This window comes from Megalobrama amblycephala, linkage group LG11 (assembly GCF_018812025.1).
Source record: "Megalobrama amblycephala isolate DHTTF-2021 linkage group LG11, ASM1881202v1, whole genome shotgun sequence".
NCBI lineage: Eukaryota > Metazoa > Chordata > Actinopteri > Cypriniformes > Xenocyprididae > Megalobrama > Megalobrama amblycephala.
In genome coordinates this window covers 37,676,380-37,695,895 of record NC_063054.1, presented here as the reverse complement: position 1 = coordinate 37,695,895, position 19,516 = coordinate 37,676,380, and the positions used below count along the sequence as shown (strand labels likewise).

The following is a 19,516-nucleotide window of genomic DNA, read 5'->3' as shown; positions in this document are numbered from 1 at the left end:
TCGCCGGCGCCGCTTCCGCTTTACCATATGTATTGACAGCACAATTTTTATTGTGAGGTTATGATGTAAAATTATGATAACTACACTGTAGCTGCTACAGTAACTAACAAAATCTAACAAAAAAGTGTCTGAAAAAGACAATTTTCACATGCCACCATTACATACTGCGTCATGCTATATTGCAATACAATACAGCAAATATAGTTTGACAGTAAATTATCAAATTAATTGATTACTGTTTAGTCAGATGATATGAAAACGATTGTTCAACAAATATATACACTCGTGTACATTCAAACACAATAATTGGGCATACATAGCAAACGCGAGTTCAACGATTTGCGCGAGTAGATTACATACAAAGTCAATGCAAAGACGCGATCAGACTATGGATCAGACGCGTCCTCGCGCGGGTCTAGAGACACGATGCCCCACGTTTGGCGTGTATGCCCCATAACAGGTGTTGGGGGTAACGCATTACAAGTAACTTGAGTTACGTAATCAGATTACTTTTTCAAGTAACTAGTAAAGTAACGCATTACTTTTTCAATTTACAACAAAATATCTAAGTTACTTTTTCAAATAAGTAACGCAAGTTACTTTTTCCACATTTATTGACTGACAGCTCTCCTGTCCCCATATTGAGAGAAATAAAGTGCAGAGGTTGTGTGCGGCGCGCTGTGTAAGCATGATGGTTATTGTAGTTCTAGACTAAATGTGAACATGCATTTACTCATCTCACTTGCACAAAAACATTCAGTATTCCTCAAAATTAATAAAAACAGTGAAATGCAATTTCATAATTTTTGCAAACTTATAATAATAAACTATATTAAATTACACACTTTATATACTTTATTTAATCTCAATTATTAACCAATGTCTTTGCTGCTGACCTTCAATATTCCTAATTCAACCATGCTAATAAGCAAAAAATACTTTAGATTAGATTTAGAAATAAGAACTAGAACTTCCTTCTTCTGTATCCTATTCTTCTTTAATCCAGAATAGCAGCACAGCTGAAAGGTTTGTTTGAGCTGCGCCCTCTACTGTACAGGTGTAAATATGCATTTCCTTCAACCTGAGGCTTATTCATTTTACTTTTGGTGTGAAAGGGCCTTTTTGCCAAAAATATAACTTTTTTGTTGTTATTAACCCTTTCGCACGTAAGTTTCAAATATTCTGTCTGACCCCCCAGCGTGAGTTTTTTAAGGCGACCGTTATTTAGAACGTATCACTTTATGGTTTCCATGGTGACGCGTCATTGCTTGTTACGTGACACACCGCAGCACTGTATGAATGATGATCTGCTTTCATTTGATTTTTCCTTTTTCATTCAAAATATTCACACATTTGTTAACTATAGCATGAAATATCTAATATTCCGATTGCCAAATATGTGCAAGTGGATGTGTGTTGCTGTTTAAACACCTTTATAACGATCGCGTTAGTTGAGCCATATGAGCGATGGGCGCCGCCATGTTAGTTTGTGCCGCACAGAGAATCGGATTTATTGGATTTACAACCCGTGAATTTATCCACTTCTCCCGAAATACATGAAAGTAAGTGTGCCGGTGAACTGGGGAAGAATAGAGTAAGCTTTTAAGTTACTTTCACAATGTGTATCTGATATGAATTAAACGTGTTGTCAAGTTATAATGGAAAGGGTTGTTATTTCCGCTTCTATAGACATCATTGTGTATTTTACAAACTCTAAATATATTGTTTTGTTAGTACTCATGTGTATTTAAATGTCTGAAACCTGAAATGAACATTATTTGGTTGAAAACACTGCATATATGTGATGTATGAAAAGCGCTGCGCGCGTCCGTCTCTGGTTTAGCGCCATTTAAAGCGCGCACACACATTTGAATTTGGCAGTTGATCACGTAATGCGCTGAACATTCTAATCACACCGGTGTGATCGTACGCGTTAAAGGGTTAAAAAACAAACAAGCAAGCCCAGCCCCGGTGAGGAAAAGTAACGCAAAAGTAATGTAACGCATTACTTTTCATAAAAAGTAACGCAATTAGTTACTTTTTTAGGGAGTAACACAATATTGTAATGCATTACTTTTAAAAGTAACTTTCCCCAACACTGTCCATAATACTAATCGTGTTGATTGTTATAATGGCATACGTTTTCTGTAAAGATACGAATCAAAACAGCTCACCTGTCGAGTAAAACACAAGCGAGATCAGCATCTCTTTCTAGGTGAAGTTTGTCGCGAAGCTCTCTCCATCTACAAAATGCAACACTGATATTGATCCTCGCTCTTTCTCTCCTCTTGTCCCAAACTCTTCTTGGGTCGTTTGGTTGGCCCGTACGCTTACGGGAGCTGTCCTTGTCGACAGAACCAGCGGCAGATGGTAAACAGTAATTATGTTCCATCACAATCCACCATAAAACGTGCAAGAAGTAAATAAGGAACTAGTGGTTTGTTGGACGCTAGACACTACTTCCGCATGACACTGTTGTCATGTGGTTTCTACGTCAGTAAAGGCGGTAACAAAGGGTAACTGACGTCATTGACAGGCGACTGCACTGCCCCGTGTCACTGTTTAGAATGGGAATTTTCTCATGATTTACAAGTAGTTGAAAACATTAGAGATATTGTTAGTAATCAGCTGGACAAAATATATAACACTAGCCTAGTGGTTTTTGGATATTTTACTGCGAATATCTTACAAATTGTACCTTTAAGATTAGTTCATCCCAAATCACATCGCACTGAACGCAGAATGCAGTAGGTGTCAATCTGTGGATTCGTTTGGGCTGATATTACCCATAATCCCTAACGTAGCGAGCAGTGGACACAGATTGAGTCGGCTCTACTGACCAACAGTACAATGACCAGATTACAAGAGAAACATCCAGAGAGCATTTGTGAAGAGAAACGGGCTGAGCAGATATTTATTGCCGTTATTAGCACTATCACATCTTCACAATCAGGTCTGGCGTGGTTTTGTTGGTTTTGCGTGAATAGTGAGCGCCTCGTGACCTCTGACCAGCTCCAGTTAAAGAGAAAGACTCATAAAAATGTCGAGTTCTGACTGTATATCCATAAACTTTCAGACCACGAGCTGCTGTATTTTGGTCTTGTGGAGCCTATAGTGGGCCTTGACCTTGATGATGTAATAAAATCATCAGTCACATGACTGAAGTTCTGCTTTTTCTCTCTCAATGTTGAGGACGGCGCAAGAATCGAGAGGAACATTTCTTGTTTTGATGATCTCAGTCACTTTCCCAGACGTTCTAAGAACGTTTTGGTAACGTTTCTATTAAGTTGTGTAAATGTTAGTTCTGTGAACGTTCAAAACATCACGTTTTTAAAGGTTAATGGAACATTCCATTTTCTAATTCTGCAAACATGGGAATGTTACTTTTGAATGTTCTCTGAACATTCTGAAACATTTACAAACAGTTCAAAAACTGCCTAAAGTTCATCAATTATGAAACAAGTTCAATTCAAGACTATAGTGTCAATGAGTTATTCCGATTTGAGTCCCTCTGACCTTTTTCAGTGTATTTTATCTATTGGGTCACCAAAATATATTTTTAAAAGCTTTCTGTATTAACTGAAATGTCTCCTTTAATAATGTTTAAAAACATGACATACATTTTATCTTCATATTAGAAATTATTTAGTTTTTTTCAGTTGACACCGCCTATTTTGTCACAAAGTGTTCTTGGGATATGAATAATAAAATAATGAGGAAAAAGTTCATTCATTTTGCCATTCCCATAAATATCCATCTGTGCTTTTTTGCTGGTGATGTTTTTTCATGATCATTCATTAAAATCACATGATTTAGTTCCGTACCTCAGTAACCCCTCGACCCCGTTACACAAACCATAATGAACTGATACTTATGTGACATCATTAATAGGAAGTGACATCATTTTGAGCAGACACAGGCGAGTTAGCACCTTCTTTAATAATTATAACTAAATGATGTTGTGAAATTGTGTTTGTCGAGCTTAACGACTCGTTACATCAATTAAAGATAGAAAACTATTACTTGTGAAAATGATCAACATTATTCATGATTTCTTAATATCATGCATGTCATGTGATCTCCTTTTATTCACTAGATTTAGAGCAGTGGCCAAAAAAATCTCAACCCCGTCACACCTACATTTTTATTATTATTTATTTTTTGTTAAGTTTATAAAAAAAGTAATTTAAAGTTAGTTGAACTCTGTCTGAAATGTTCAGATCAATCATAAGAAAACTGATTTTAGTTCAAATTCTGAAGTGAAGCCTTTGATCAGAAATGAGGTTTCTGTCACAAAAAGTGTCCATTTCAGGCTTTAGTAGCAAAAGTGTGAGATTTTATGTAACTTTTATATTTGCAATGACTGAATTAGTGTGAGGCAGATCTGATTAATAGGAAAATGTTGATTTTATCACAAATACATTTATTAATAATATTCAGAGAGCTCCCATAGTGTCCATAACTTAAAATAATGACCAACAATAATAGGGATTTGATGCATGAGATGGGAAAATATGTTTTTCTGGAAGTTAAATATGTCATTAATGTTGTGGGGTGTTCAGAAAAGTAATACATTTTGGTAAAATAAATCTAAAAATGTGTAAGTCCAAATCGTACCAGTTTCGTGGAATGACTCCAATATTCAAATTGATTTAGTTCACACACTGTAAAAAAAGTTGCCTTAAATTTTTTAAGTAAAATCAACTTGGCTGTTTAAGTAATTTAAACTTAAATGACATTGAATTGACTTTAAAAAATGAGTTGTAAGTTAAAAATTGCTTAACTTATTTTAAATAGAGTTAAAGTAATGTAAAAACATAAAACTTATTCATCATATCATTTTTTTACAGTGCAGTGTTGATTCAAATCAGTTCAATAACAGTGTTGAAATTCGTCCATGTGCAAATTTGTCAATTATGAAACAAATTTATAGCTATTTAATCTCACTGCACTGTAAAAATTTTGTTGTTTCAACTTAAAAATTTAAGTGTTTGTGCCGTCTTAAAATTTTAAGTTTAATCAACTCAAATATCCAAGTTGTCTCTTAGTACAACTTCACATTTTAAGTTAACTAAACTTACTTTTTTAATTTGATATAACAACATTTTTTACAGTGAGGAGAAAGAATTGAGATATTAAAGAGATTTTTCTTTCTAATGGACAGTGTTGTTATCGTTAATGAATCTATTAAAATACATGTATGTTAACTCTATGTAAACTCATTTCATTTTAGTTATCAAAGTAACAACAAATTAATTGAAATAAAAAAATTACATTTAAAAAATTAAACATATTTCAAGTCAACATTTCTAAAATAAAACTGACTGAACGGAAACTTAAATAAAAATGTATTTTTGTGTGTTTAAATATTATTATTATTAGACATTTTAACAGCAAGACAATTGTAATTACACTTTTAACAAAGTGTTAACAAATAGGCATAAAAAAAATAAAAATGTATTTAAATTATTTTTTAATTTTGATTCGTCCCTAACAATGAATTGCACTAAAAATGCATTTACAGTAATACTCTTACAATGGATCATGGAGAATAAATGCTTAAAATACACACTAAAGTTTACACTTAACATTTAAATTGTTCGCTTGTTCCACTGAGCTTTTTCTGTAAATGTGTGGTGAAAAAGAGGCTTTTTGAGAATGAATGAAAAAATAAACATAGGTAAATAAGCCAATAAATAAAAAAATTTAATAAAAGTGAATGAAACTAAATAATAAAAATAAAAATGTTTAAAAAAATTAACATATAAATATACCACTTGTTCTTGCAAAAAAAAACACATATCAAGAATAAACATCAATAATCTGAAAATATAAATATTTAAATAAATTAATTAAAAAATACAATTAATAATACTAAAATAACACTGGACACACACACACACACAATAAGGAGTGTCTCAGCAGGTCATACAGCTGATAAGTGAGGAAATATTCCTGTTTGCTCACACACACGTACACACACCGTCAACAATCATACATGTCATAATAACGCGCAGCAGAGGACGGGCTTCTGGAGGATCCTCTGGAACAATAGGGCTCCACAGTCTCAGCTCTTATCAGTCTGAGCTCTTATCCAGACTGTCTCTGTTAGTCTAAACCCCCTCCAGCTCCGCCGGACCCCCTTATCAGGCCCGGCTGACGTCAGGGCTCCTGGGCGGATTGTTGCAGACGGACCCTGATAGCGTCGAGCCCAGCTGACCTGTGGGAATCACCATATGGGACCAAACCAAGAGCCCAGCGTCCAGAACCATCACCGTCGGACACACGCAGAGACGCATTGGAGATAACGTCTGATGTCACTGGAGAACCTTTAAACGTTCCATTGAAGTTTAACAACACATTTGCATGATCACGATTCATATGACATGCATGTGATGGAATCATGCAGCAGATCAGCATATTAGAATGATTTCTGAAGGATCATGTGACACTGAAGACTGGAGTAATGATGCTGAAAATTTAGCTTTGATCACAGGAATAAATTATATTTTACTATATATTCACATAGAAAACAGTTTATTTAGATTGTAAAAATATTTCACAATTTTTACTGTATTTTTGATCAAATAAACGCAGCCTTGGTGAGCAGAAGAGACTTAAAAAATAATAATGATAATCTCACTGACCCCCAAATTTTTAACACTTTTTACTGTATTATACGAACTCCATTCAGGACACCAACCTCACAAAAATCTTTACAGAAGACCTCTAACCCCAGAATGACGCTCGAACGCATGCACAGAAATTAAGGGGAGAATAAATCCTCAGACGTGTAACGTACTCTTCATTTCCACAGATGCTCCAGATCTGCTCTGGGTTTTTATCGTAATAAAACATCATCGTTTAAAATAACAGAAAAGCAAAGACATTCATAATGTGATGCATCTCTGTTTTCCAGCAGTCATAAATCCCAGCAGTATTTAAACAGATAGACAGCAGGTTAAGGAGAAGCTTAGTCTATAGAACATGGAAAAATGACCAGAAACATCTTCTTCGCAGTGGTAACAAACACCAGGACTCAAGGGGGCGATAGAGTAACAAGGTGGGATTTATATGAGATCTTTAAGACTTTTGCCTGAAAAAGTACCTGCTTAGCAACACCCTGGTAACCATATAGCAGGGTGTTCCTAGAACACAGTATATGCCAGTCGGAACACATCAGCAATCACATAGCAACACCCTGGCAACTGCCCACAAACACACTAAAACCCTCTCAGATAGATGGAAAATCATTACATTTTCATGCTATGACACCTTTCCAAAAAAAATGTATATATATATATACAGTACAGTCCAAAAGTTTGGAACCACTAAGATTTTTAATGTTTTTAAAAGAAGTTTCGTCTGCTCACCAAGGCTACATTTATTTAATTAAAAATACAGTAAAAAACAGTAATATTGTGAAATATTATTACAATTTAAAATAACTGTTTTCTATTTGAATATATTTCACAAAGTAATTTATTCCTGTGATGGCAAAGCTGAATTTTCAGCATCGTTACTCCAGTCTTCAGTGTCACATGATCCTTCAGAAATCATTCTAATATGCTGATCTGCTGCTCAAGAAACATTTAATGTGTACAATATTTTTTTTCAGGATTATTTGATGAATAGAAAGTTCAAAAGAACAGTGTTTATCTGAAATCTAATCTTTTGTAACATTATAAATGTCTTTACTGCCACTTTTGATTGATTTAATGCATCCTTGCTGAATAAAAGTATTCATTTCTTTAATTTCTTTTCAAAAAAATAATAAAAATTCTTACTGACCCCAAACTTTTGAACGGTAGTGTATAATGCTACAGAAGCTTTGTATTTCAGATAAATGCTGTTCTTTTGAACTTTCTATTCATCAAGGAATCCTGAAAAAAAAAGTACACAACTGTTTTCAACATTGAAAATAATCATAAATGTTTATTGAGCAGCAGATCAGCATATTAGAATGATTTCTGAAGGATCATGTGACACTGAAGACTGGAGTAACGATGCTGAAAATTCAGCTTTGATCACAGGAATAAATTACTTTGTCAAATATATTTAAATAGTACACAGTTATTTTAAATTGTAATAATATTTCACAATATTACTGTTTTTTACTGTATTTTTAATTAAATAAATGTAGCCTTGGTGAGCAGACGAAACTTCTTTTAAAAACATTAAAAATCTTAGTGGTTCCAAACTTTTGGACTGTACTGTATATATATATATATATATATATATATATATATATATATATATATATATATATATATATATATATATATATATATATATATTCTTTTTTTTTTTTTTTTTTTGTTAAAAACCACAGTGGAGCTATATACTATTTTTGGCAGCTGTTACAGGAACATTTTTACAAAATATCTTCTGCTTTAATAATCTAATAATTCTTAATTTCTTTTAGAAATGTTATTAATAGAATAACGAGACACAAACCTTTACATTCAATCGCGTTTGGTCCCATTTATTTTTGATCACAGTGCATACACATACAAACTTCTAGTCCAAAAGTGCGCACATTTGGAGAGAAATGCACGTTTACCTCAGATTTCATTGGATAGAATATAATCAGGGTTTCATAATTACTGAGGAAAAAAAAATGTTATTTGCTAGGCGTTGGGGGCATGCTCCCCCGAGAAAATTTAGATTTCCTTAGTGTACATATGTGCATTTTTAAGACGTTTTAAGGCCAACAAATTGGATAATAATAGCTTTAAAACCATGTCAACAAATACATGCATGCACAGTTTTGAGGCAGCTTTAATCGCATGTTTGGTAATTTCATGACTTCACTTACAACAGAACAACGACCATCATTGCTCGTAGTTTCTTTTGCGCTTATATTTAAGCTATAATAAAGTAATAATGCAGCGTGCGCCGGCGCATTTGTGCATGCAGTTCTTGAGCACAGTATAACGCTGATTGGACAGTCATGTTAATTTTTCTGAGTTTTACCGACATAGCCTGACAACATCTCATCTGACCGCAGTTCACTGTTGTTCAACTGAAGCTCCCACATCGTCACATGCACCTTTTCCGCGCGCGTGAATATTTATATAAGCGACGAGAATATTTTTGGTTCATAAAAAAAAAAAAAAAAAAAGGACTTATCTAGTGATGGCCAATTTCAAAACACTGCTTCAGGAAGCTTCGGAGCGTTATGAATCAGTGTATCGAATCATGATTCGGATCGCGTGTCAAACCGCCAAACTGCTGAAATCACGTGACTTTGGCGCTCCGAACCGCTGATTTGACACAAAAGATTCATAACGCTCCGAAGCTTCCTGAAGCAGTGTTTTGAAATCGGCCATCACTATATAAGTCATTATTTTTTTTATTTTTTTGGTGCACCAAAAATATTCTTGTGGCTTTATAATATTAATATTGAACCACTGTACTCACATGAACTGATTTAAATATGTTTTTAGTACATTAATGGATCTTGAGAGAGGAAATGTCATTGCTGGCTATGCAGGCCTCACTGAGCCATCGGATTTCATCAGAAATATCTTAATTTGTGTTCTGAAGATGAACAAAGGTCTTACGGGTGTGGAACGACATGAGGGTGTGCAATTTCATTTTTGGGTGAACTAACCCTTTAACATGTTACTTTTAAAAGTAGCTTCCCCCAACACTGGTGATGGGTAGGGTTATAGAATATACAGTGTGTGTGTGTGTGTGTTGTTCAGGTCTTATCAGTTCTCTCGTCCACCGACTCACTGTTTGCTCGGCAGTCGGACTTTAGTCCGTTCTTATCTGAGGGTGAGGCTCTGGATGCCCCTCTCTCTCTCTCTCTCTCTCTCTCTTCATGTGTTCTATAAATAAACACATGCAATATAAAAGACCAAGAGTGAGAGTAATAATTCAGAGTGAATCACTTCTCAGGACGACTCTCACAGCAGATCATATTTCAGAAGAGAAAAAAAAAATGTGTTTGTATTAGTAATTTTCCTGTTATCTTTCATATTTCTGCAATAAAGATATGGTTTCTTTCTGCTTAAAGAAAATAAAGCCCATTTTAGGACTACTTTTTTTCATTGTGACATGTTCATGACAGTTAAACACTTTTTCATTACTCTGATATATTTGGATGTTTCACTTTTGAGTTTGATTTTACTTTTGATCATTTTTAAATAAATTACAGCAATGCAAAACATTTTTTTTTTAAATCAGCAAGCATAAATTATATTACAACAAATACTATTCGCATTTGTAAATGCACACTGCATTAATTATATTTTATAATTATGCACATTGCATAAGTTATATTTTTTCCCATATTGACCCCATTATAATCCCTGAATTAATGAGAATTTAAGGGGTAAATGTGTTTAATTGAAATCATAATAATGTTACAATGCAATACAAACTTGATTTTCTTAATGTAAAATTTCTTATTTCTTGTATTTGATTTTTGACAGGTTTCATCAGATTCCCTCTCAGGACAGACAGCAGGTGGGAAAACTTCAGGCAGAGCCTCGGTGTCCTGTGATTGGTCAGAAACAGGCCAATCACGGAGGCTGCAGTTCTGTGACCTCTCTAGCACAGCGTGATTGGTGAATGCTGATTGGCTATAAACAGGAGAGGTTAAAGGTAACGTCGGTGTGTGTTCAGCAGGGGTTGGTCTCAGGTGTTCTTGTGATTAAAAACGCTGATCTACAAACACTCTAAAACAACACAAACACACCGAAGCCTCTACACACCATCCCTTAAACCTATTACACACATCGTAACTCTTCTGACAACACACATACACAGGATTTATTGCTCTTTCATAGCTCAGGGGACATAATAGAGTTATACTTTGGTTGTTTGCCCATAATTCCTCTAGATAAATTAAAAAAACCCCACTTGTTTAGATGTTGATGAGAAATAATTGAGTTCATACTGAGAACTTTTGAATGCAAAAATCTCATTTCTGTGTAGGAGAAACACTTGAGATATTTAAGAGATCTCATTAGGGATTTTTCTTCCCATGTGATTGTAATCAGATAATCCTCTCCAATCCTGTCACACTTGTAGATGTGATGAGGTGATCAGAGCAGCTCTGCAAACACACACATGTGATAGCAGTGATCAAACACACTCACACTCGAGCGCCTCTGTCTATAGACACTCACGCGGGCCTCTGTCGGCTTGATTCTGAGACGATTGGGTCAGAGAGATAACACGCTGTCCAGATAAGAGCAGAGATCGTATGGTCATACGAGATGGTCAGACAGCATTGATTGCTTTTAATTTCATCACATACACACATATCAGTGCAAGATGCCGACAAACAAACAAAGGTCAAACATGTCTGCTGCATCTTCAGCGCGAAGTGGGATTCATTTGAGATCTTTAAGGCATACTTAAGATTACTTTTTGCCTAAAAAAAGTACCTGCATAGCAACACCCTAGTAACCATATAGCAATGCCCTAGGGTGTTCCTAGAACACCATAGCAACATGGTATATGCCAATCGGAACACATCAGCAATCACATAGCAACACCCAGGCAACCGCCCATAGCTGGCAACCAAACATGTCTGCTGCATCTGAAGAGATCTTCAATGCAAGGTGGGATTTATCTGAGATCTTTAAGACTTCTTTTTGCCTGAAGAAGTACCTGCATAGCAACACCCTGGTAACCATATAGCAATGCCCTAGAACCTACCAAGAACACCATAGCAACTGCATAGCAACACAGTAAATGCCAGTTGGAACACATCAGCTATCACATAGCAACGCCCTGGCAACTGCCCAGAACACCCTTGCAATTGCATAGCAGCACACTAAAAACCTCTCAGAACACCTTAGCGACCACATGGCAACACCCTGGCAACCACCTATAGCTGGCAACCAAACATGTCTGCTGCATCTGAAGAGATCTTCAGTGCAAGGTGGGATTTATCTGAGATCTTTAATACTTACACTTAAGATTACTTTTTGCCTGAAAAAGTACCTGCATAGCAACACCCTGGTAACCATATAGCAATGCCCTAGAACCTACCAAGAACACCATAGCAACTGCATAGCAACACAGTAAATGCCAGTTGGAACACATCAGCTATCACATAGCAACGCCCTGGCAACTGCATAGAAGCACACTAAAAACCTCTCAGAACACCTTAACAACCACATGGCAACACCCTGGCAACCACCTATAGCTGGCAACCAAACATGTCTGCTGCAACTGAAGAGATCTTCAGTGCAAGGTGGGATTTATCTGAGATCTTTAAGACTTACACTTACTTTTTACCTGAAAAAGTACCTGCATAGCAACACCCTGGTAAAAATATAGCAATGCCCTAGAACCTACCAAGAACACCATAGCAACTGCATAGCAACACAGTAAATGCCAGCTGGAACACATCAGCTATCACATAGCAACACCCAGGCAACCGCCTATAGTTGGCAACCAAACATGTCTGCTGCATCTGAAGAGATCTTCAGTGCAAGGTGGGATTTATCTGAGATCTTTAAGACTTACACTTACTTTTTGCCTGAAAAAGTACCTGCATAGCAACACCCTGGTAAAAATATAGCAATGCCCTAGAACCTACCAAGAACACCATAGCAACTGCATAGCAACACAGTAAATGCCAGTTGGAACACATCAGCTATCACATAGCAACACCCTGGCAACTGCCCAGAACACCCTTGCAATTGCATAGCAGCACACTAAAAACCTCTCAGAACACCTTAGCGACCACATGGCAACACCCTGGCAACCACCTATAGCTGGCAACCAAACATGTCTGCTGCATCTGAAGAGATCTTCAGTGCAAGGTGGGATTTATCTGAGATCTTTAATACTTACACTTAAGATTACTTTTTGCCTGAAAAAGTACCTGCATAGCAACACCCTGGTAACCATATAGCAATGCCCTAGAACCTACCAAGAACACCATAGCAACTGCATAGCAATACAGTAAATGCCAGCTGGAACACATCAGCTATCACATAGCATTCACATTCAACTGCATAGAAGCACACTAAAAACCTCTCAGAACACCTAAACAACCACATGGCAACACCCTGGCAACCACCTATAGCTGGCAACCAAACATGTCTGCTGCAACTGAAGAGATCTTCAGTGCAAGGTGGGATTTATCTGAGATCTTTAAGACTTACACTTACTTTTTGCCTGAAAAAGTACCTGCATAGCAACACCCTGGTAAAAATATAGCAATGCCCTAGAACCTACCAAGAACACCATAGCAACTGCATAGCAACACAGTAAATGCCAGCTGGAACACATCAGCTATCACATAGCAACACCCTGGCAACCGCCTGTAGTTGGCAACCAAACATGTCTGCTGCATCTGAAGAGATCTTCAGTGCAAGGTGGGATTTATCTGAGATCTTTAAGACTTACACTAAAGATTACTTTTTGCCTGAAAAAGTAGCAACATAGCATAGTAATAGCATAGCAACACCTTGGTAACCATATAGCAATGCCCTAGAACCTACCTTGAACACCATAGCATCTGCATAGCAACACAGCAGCAGACAAACATATCTGCTTCATAGCAACTGCATAGCAAGCAACCATATAGCAACACCCTATCTATCATATAGCAACATTTTAGAAACTACCCAGAACACCATAGCAACCACATAGCAACACGTTATGCCATTCAGAACACATCAGCAACAACATAGCACCACCCTGGCAACTGCATAGCAGCACATTAAAAAAACATTCAGATCACATTAGTACCTGCATAGCAACACCCCGGCAACGATATAGCAACAACGCATAGCATCACAGTATATGCCAATCCGAACATATCAGCAATCACACAGCAACACCCTGGCAACCACCCATAGCACCCTAGCACTGTGTTTTGCAAAAAAAAAGAAAAGAATGCTCAGAAAAAGAATCCTTATGTTTAGATTCACACACACTCCCAGAGGAAAGGAAAAATCTCTTTCATCTTCTAGACAGCAAATGATCTGAGCTGCTGTCACATTCAACTCTGAACTCACATTTATCTCCTCAGGTATTTTAGGAGAAACAGCTTTAATGAACCACGTAAGTGGGAATGAAAGAGCAACCTTACAGGTTCCTTTGGGTTATCATCATTCAAACACATTTTTCAGCCTGTTTGTGAGCGCGTGTTTGTGTGTCACTCGTTTTGAGCTGCTTCCTCATTTCTCAGGTTTTGTCCTCTGTGTCCAGGTCTCGTTCTGTCAGTGTTTTCCGTCTGATCCTCCGATGGATGCTCTTTTGAAATGCTCTTCCTGGAGACAGGGGGTCTGGCTGCGCTCTGACCCAGAGGAAGAGAGGCCATGTGGGGCCGCCGACCCCCTCCTGAGCCCAAGAGTCTTCACAGAGCCACACGAGGACATGCATCCATCAGAGAGCGGGGTAAATCAACACATGATAATGCATCATATTGTTGCCTTCATGTCAGCAGTGCATCAGTGATGCCTTTGGGCCAAACATACTTAAGTACGTGATTATAAAGGCTCGATATCATGTGCAGTTGCATTGTAAAATGTGTCAAAATGGAAATACACTGCAAAATACATGAAGTTAAATAAATTTACATATTTATAGCATTGATGGAAACCCCGGTTAAGATGCATGCATGCATGAACTTAATAAAATTAATAGCTTGAATGCAATGCAAGTCGCTTTAGATAAAAGTGAATGCATACATTTTCATAAAATCCTCAAAGTTAGGTAAAGTTAAACAGTCTACATATTTATTGCATTAAAGGAAACCCTGGTCTATAAGAATGCAAGGAAAGCATGCATGAACTTAATAAAATGTAAAACTTTTGATAAAAGTGTCTGCCTAATGTATAAATATATATGCAACATACAGTTTGCATCTGCATTTGCATACTTGCGTCAAAGTCAGGACATGATGGTAATATTTATTAGTTCACCTCAAGCCATCACATTCCACCATCTTGATTTTCCTTCTTGAAACACGTTCAGTTCTCCAACAAACACATACTCCTCCCCATTGGCCTTCTGAACAACACAATCTCATCTCTACTCTCTATCGTTTCTCCCCGTCTCTCCCTCTATCTGCTCTCGTCTTCGTCACCAAACACCTCGTTCATACTCACTCTGACAGTGGTCTGGCCCCGAACGAATTATACAGGCGCTTCTGAGCTGAACGTTCAGATAATTCGCACATACCTCACACAAACACACACACACACTTATAAACATCAGTCTAGGAAAAAAAAGAAAGAAAGATTGAAATAAAAAGCATATGTGACAAGAAATCCTTCAGTGATGATGACCATAAACACTGTTTTTTTATTAATGGTGTTTTCTAAATCAATTATCACTAGTACTAGTGCTCACAGTGACGTGATGAAACATCCAACACTAAGTGTTAAAGTTGAGTGAGTGCGTCATCCTGAAGCATTTGTGCTCCATACATGAATGATTCCTCAAATATTGTGTCTTGTTGAGGAGAATGTGCTGTTACTACCAGTCAGAAACCACCCAGAACACACTGGCAACAGTATAAAAACACTCTGAACACATTAACAGATGCATAGCAATAACTTGACTCCCACAATACCGTAGAAACTGCATAGCAACACATTAAAAATTACAATAAACAATTTAGCAACTGCATAGCAACCGCAATTTAGCAACACCCTGGCAACCACCCGAATACTATGGCAACCACATAGCAGCACGCTAAAAGCCATTCTGAACACTTTAGCAAATGCATAGCAATGCATTGACTCCCACAACTCTGTAGAAACTGCATAGCAACACATTAAAAATGACTCAGAACATTTTAGCTGCTGTATAGCAACACCCTAGCAACCACTCAAATACTATGGCAACATTATAAAAACACTCAGAACAATTTAGCAAATGCATAGCAAAGCCTTGACTCCCACAACACCTTAGAAACTGCATAGCAACACATTAAAATTACTCTGGACATTTAGCAACTGCATAGCAACACCCTGGCAACCACCCAAATACTATGGCAACCACATAGCAGCACACTAAAAGCCATTCTGAACACTTTAGCAAATGCATAGCAATGCCTTGACTCCCACAACTCTGTAGAAACTGCATAGCAACACATTAAAAATGACTCAGAACATTTTAGCTGCTGTATAGCAACACCCTAGCAACCACTCAAATACTATGGCAACATTATAAAAACACTCAGAACAATTTAGCAAATGCATAGCAATGCCTTGACTCCCACAACACCTTAGAAACTGCATAGCAACACATTAAAATTACTCTGGACATTTAGCAACTGCATAGCAACACCCTGGCAACCACCCAAATACTATGGCAACCACATAGCAGCACACTAAAAGCCATTCTGAACACTTTAGCAAATGCATAGCAATGCCTTGACTCCCACAACTCTGTAGAAACTGCATAGCAACACATTAAAATTACTCTGGACATTTAGCAACTGCATAGCAACACCCTGGCAACCACCCAAATACTATGGCAACCACATAGCAGCATGCTAAAAGCCATTCTGAACACTTTAGCAAATGCATAGCAATGCCTTGACTCCCACAACTCTGTAGAAACTGCATAGCAACACATTAAAAATGACTCAGAACATTTTAGCTGCTGCATAGCAACACCCTGGCAAACACTCAAATACTATGGCAACATAATAAAAACACTCAGAACAATTTAGCAAATACATAGCAATGCCTTGACTCCCACAACACCCTAGAAACTGCTTAGCAAGACATTAAAAAATTACTCGGAACATTTTAGCAACTGCATAGCAACACCCTGGCAACCATCTGAATACTATTGCAACAGCATAGCTGCAAACTAAAAGCCATTCAGAACACTTTAACTGCTGCATAGTGTAGCAACACATAAAAAACAAATCAGAAAATCTTTGCAACTCCTTAGCAACACCCTGGCAACCTCGATTGTTGCAACCGCAACACTAAAAGCCATTTAGAACACTTTAGCAAATGCATAGCAACATCTTGACTTCCACAACACCCTAGAAACTGCATAGCAGCAAAAATGACTCTGAACATCTTAGCAACTGCATAGCAACACCCTGGCAACCACCTGAATACTATTGCAACAGCATAGCAGCAAACTAAAAGTAATTCAGAACACATTGGCAAGTGCATATAAATGCCTTCACTCCCACTAAACCCTAAAAACTGCATAACAACACAGTAAAAATGACTCTGGACATTTAGCAACTGCATAGCAACACCCTGGCAACCATCTGAATACTATTGCAACAGCATAGCTGCAAACTAAAAGCCATTCAGAACACTTTAACTGCTGCATAGTGTAGCAACACATAAAAAACAAATCAGAAAATCTTTGCAACACCCTGGCAACCACCCGAATGTTATGGCAACCACATTGCTGCACACTAAAAGCATTTCACAACATATTAGCAATGTCTTGATTCACACAACACCCTAGAAACTGTATAGCAAAACATTAAAAATGACTCAGAAAATTTTAGAAAATGCATAGCAACACCCTAGCAACGGTCCACAACAATTGTGCTTGTTACATACACAAACCACCCTCATGTGTAAATGCCCTACAGAGTCTGACAGACATAAAATTATACACCTCTGAACAAATTCTGTTTCATTTAACAATAATCTTCTTTGGTAAATTGATTTAAATTGTATTGTTTCTGCAGATGATGCAAATTCTCAAGGGTTCTGCTTTAATGATGTCATTCATCAGCTGTACATGAGAACATTAACATCATATTACAGATGCAAATATGTCATTTACCATAAAAAGCATCTCAAAGCTTTTCAATATAATGATTTTATTGTCGAGGAGCAGAGGATTTTCAACCGTAGACCAGGCAGGGACCCATTTATCAGACATGTGATTAGGATCCTATGGAGTCTGACAGAGCCGCTGGCCCGCATTAGTCCAGTGCCATGAGGATGAAGACGGAGCCGGTGAGGAAACGGAAAGTGATATGGAGGAGATCTGCTGATCTTTCAAGTATTCCAGAACCTGCTTAGCTTAAACTGTATCCTGCCTTGATCACAGTAGGGTTTGGTTTGGACTCACTATCAAAAATATCCTCTGTGATACTGATACTGTGTGTGTGTGTGTGTGTGTGTGTGTGAGAGAGAGAGAGAGAGAGAGAGAGAGACCATTATCTACAATGCAAAAATCCAAATCAGTGTCTTTACCTCATTTTCCACTAAAAATATCTGAAAATCCTTCAAATAAATTAAGTTTCCCAGTCTTAATTGTTTTGCACTTAGATGTTTTTATCAAAAAAGTCAATTTAGAATGAGATTTTGCAGTGCACCAAAAACATCTGACCTCTGATGATGCAATTAGACCAAAAAACAAAGTTGGGCTTTATGTGTAAATGCGAGTTTTTAAAAAGGAAACAACACAACATTAAACTTGTCCTGGATATTGACGCGGAAGGCACATATCGAGACACATAATTGTAAAACTCAGGAAATGGACACACTCCAGTGTGTTTATAACTAACAGCGAATATGACAGTTAAAAATGTGTCATTGAAAACAACAGCGGCGAGACTTCTTGAGACTTCCGACAATCACGAGCTGCGGACGCGAGTGACGTCAGTGATGCGCGAGACATCAATCATATCCGTCACTCTTCCTGAACTGATAAATATTAGAAAAAATAAATGCAACATTAATACATAGAGAGATCGAATATTTTAAATATTATTGGCAAATTATTGCAATATAAAAAGTATGCGAAAAGCCTGTTATAACTAACCAGCCATGAGAGACCTGATAGAAATTATTCGCATTCAGTGTCACCGACAAAAATAATAATAATAATAATAATAATAATAAATAAGTAGGCCTATAAGAAAAACAAGGGTTGGATGGGTTAATTTTACCCAGCATAATTTGATTCATTTTTACTTTTTTTTTTAACTTCATACATTAATTAATGTTTACAGATTAACTTAAATCCCCTCAACTTTTAAAAAAATATTCCACACAACCACTGGTTGCATGATAATTCCTTTATTTTGATTATATTTTACAGTATAGCATATTTTATATCGTTTTTTAATACATATTGCCTACATTTAAGTTCGTTTAACAAATATTGGAAGTAAAAATTAAACATTTAGAAGTAATTCACGTGTAAATGGATCAGTTTCTGTTGTCCTGTTTCCACCGTAACGGCGCTGGATCTCGTGCCGGAGATGAGTCGCGTTCGGCGGGGGAACTGATAACTTCAGACCGCCGCCTGAGTTTCACTCGTAGCCGAAAAATGCTGTGACTGTTTTTTGTTTGTTTGTTTGTTTTACTTCATACATGAATTAATGTTTATGGATTAACTTAAATCCTCTAAACTTTTTAAAAAATACTCCACACAACCTCTGGTTTGCATGATAGTTCCTTTATTTTCGATCATATTTTATAGTATAGCATATTTTATATCGTTTTTTAATACATATTGCCTACATTTAAGCTCATTTAACAAATATTATAAGTATTAAACATTTAGAAGTAATTCAAGTGTACCAGTCTCT

The 19,516-nt window shown here is 36.8% G+C and overlaps 1 long non-coding RNA gene across 1 annotated transcript in view; it reads left to right on the top strand.

Moving 5' to 3' along the window:
• LOC125278592 overlaps positions 1 to 15,176 on the top strand; it is a 37,289-nt gene extending 22,113 nt beyond the window's left edge. Inside the window, exons 3-4 of the long non-coding RNA XR_007187183.1 lie at positions 10,443 to 10,614; positions 14,188 to 15,176. This is a non-coding gene — a long non-coding RNA (uncharacterized LOC125278592). The remainder of the gene's footprint in view (positions 1 to 10,442; positions 10,615 to 14,187) is intronic.
• Positions 15,177 to 19,516: the final 4,340 nt, after the last annotated feature.